This window comes from Arabidopsis lyrata (assembly GCF_000004255.2).
Source record: "Arabidopsis lyrata subsp. lyrata unplaced genomic scaffold ARALYscaffold_4, whole genome shotgun sequence".
In the NCBI taxonomy this organism is placed as follows: Eukaryota; Viridiplantae; Streptophyta; class Magnoliopsida; order Brassicales; family Brassicaceae; genus Arabidopsis; species Arabidopsis lyrata.
The window spans coordinates 21812629-21815467 of NW_003302552.1; positions in this window are offsets into that span (position 1 = coordinate 21812629).

A 2839-nucleotide genomic window follows, 5' to 3' on the forward strand; every position below is an offset into this window, starting at 1 on the left:
TGAATATTTGTGCGTGGATAACAGCAGAGATGGCCTTTACAAGCAGTCAACAGAATTATTCGATAGCAACAAAATTATTAGATCTACAAGCCTACTACAATCAACTCGCTTATAGTCTAGATTCTTCTTACACTCGTGACTAACTGATAGATAATTTGATATTATCAGAAAACTGATTAGCTGTCACTAATCTGTTAAATTCACTTAATTTACACAATAATCATGTCGAATACGAATGGCTGACTGGCTCACACAAAAGCAAAAACTGGCTCCAACCCTTAATTCATTATCCATACATTGCAAGCCAACACCAACGACTTCCCGACCACCACGTAGCTTATTAGTCCGCTTGATGCATCATTTGTGTGGAGGTGGTGGGGGTGGCGTGGTTGACCCTGAATCGGCTTCGTGTGTTCCATCAGCCGGCGGCGATTCTGGGGTGGGAGGAGAGGAAGGGGAGGCTACGACCGTAATGGCTAGCTTCATGCCACCTAGACAGTTACCAGGTGTAGAACAGATGAAATACTTTGGTTCTACTGTCTTCAGATCGATTTTGGTGTCTCCTTCGGAGTGGTTCTCAGTCGCAGCCATCATATCCGGCTTTGTTAACCACGTCCACCGAATATGTACAGGCCCGTACTTGAACTCTGTTTCAAACCGTTATTAAAGATTATCATTAGCAACTTCGTTAAAACGAAACAGAGTTTTCTTGTGCAATAAGTTATAATATATACTAGTTAAAAAGAAACAGAGTTTTCTTGTGCAATAAGTTATAATATATACTAGAGTATCACCAATCCTGAAAGTCTTTCCCGCAGCCCGATCTGTATAGTCCACGCCACTGGCCCATTGACCAACGTCTCCTACCTTGTAAGTCACAGCGACTACAGCTGCTGTTAAATTTGGGCTAATTCTGGGCTTCCAACTAAAAACCAATTGGCAATTAGTGGATTGGCCCTAACCCTTTATATATTATTGATTGTCCCATCAAACTTCCGATGTGGGACTTGGATTGTATCTCCAACAGCTGCAACCATCTTGGGCAAAACAATTCATTGCCATGTTTTGGTTTGAATGTGGAGAGATATCTTAATTGAAGATGGTTAATAAGAGGTGGAAAGATGGTGATGGTTTATATACCAAATGTAGGCGTGAGAATCGACTAATGAGAAATTAAGCTTAATTAAGGGAATGTGTGAAAAGTCGCGTAGTTTGAGTGATGTCCTAAAGGTCACTCTTGATTAGGGGTCAAATTCCATTGGCATTGCCTTGTGGTTTGTGTTCTACACATCTTTTCTCATGTGTTTAAAATTTGGATACGGATTAAAGTTGTGATTGACCAAGTACATGAATTTGGTCATGCAAAGTTCTAATTTCTTTTTGCTAATCATATTTATTGACATGAAAACTCCACATAAACAAGAGATCACTTGTTCTTAGAATGCTCTTTCACTCGGGTAATCTGCGACAAGATTCTGTCCAGGCTTGGTTTGCCACTGGTTTTGTTCGCAACCTGGGATTCTCTGCTTCAATGGACAAAGGCTCAGACCAGTTCCTCTCCTCCTACGCTTCGTCTTATAATTCTCCATGCCTTGGTCTACTCGGTTTGGAGGCAGAGGAACAATCTAATCCATAATCAGATTTTGATCCCTCCGCTTAACATCTTCAGAGATATTGACCGGCAGATTATCAATAACATCACAGCCAGAAAGCATATGAAGAAGTTTCGTAATCTTATAGGGCTCTGGTTGTACTAAGGGTCTCTTGTTTGTCTTCTAAATCGTTACTGCTAGAATTTGTGGTTTGTGTTTTGTTTTTTACTCCTTTTTTGCCAAAGCCCAAAGTATATAGGCCTTGTTTGTAATGCCTACATTTCATTTTAATGATATTTACTCATTTTGTAAAAAATCCAATGCTACCGTGTCTCTCTTTTTGAGCTTCTCATGTCTTTTTTTATTTTATTTTTATTTTACATAATATAAAGTCTTTAACAATATTTTTGTTAGAAGAAAAAAACGAACACCTAATTTTGCCATCAATATGAGGTTTCGACTTTTATGAGTTCGGCCCAAAATTGTTCAAATAACCATTAAAAATAATAATTGCAATATACACATATCTAGAGTTTTAAAGTTAAAAGCTACAGATTGACAAAAAAAAAAAAGTTAAAAGCTACAGCTAATCGAATACTACCTATCCCTTTTTTTTTTGTCATCTGTTAGTATATTTATATTGAAGATGTAACCAACGAATTACAAACTCAAAAGCTGCAACTTGAGACAAACCAAAGAACCAAAAAATACTAAGCAGGCCTTTATAGAAACAGGCCTTTACAAAAAACCTTCCAATACTAGGAACCCGACTGCTGCACAAAAAGCCCAAAACAGAGGACTAGACTCTCTCATCAAAAAACACAGAAAATAACCAAATCGGATGACTAACTGCAACATACGACTGTAACCGGCAATCTCTAGTGACACTTTTAGCAATGAGAGAGGCTCCTCTATTGGCTAAATTTTCTTCTAACACAAATCTCCAATCTTGAATCACCCTAAGCAAAGAAAGCAGTTCAAAGGATTGATACCTGAAGGAAGGCCACGCATTTGGCCTAAGAACCGCTCCTATTAATTCCTCATTTTCCAGAGCAAAGAACACTTTGTTAACTCTATGGCTTATCATACATTCCAAAGCCCAAACAACACTTAACCATTTTGCTTCATCCCTAGATCTGATGTTTGTAAAAGCTCTCCTGCTATGAAGCAAAACCTCACCCTTGTCATCTCTAAGCACCCAAGCACAACCAACCAGAAAATTCCTTTTAGACCATGCCATACCCACA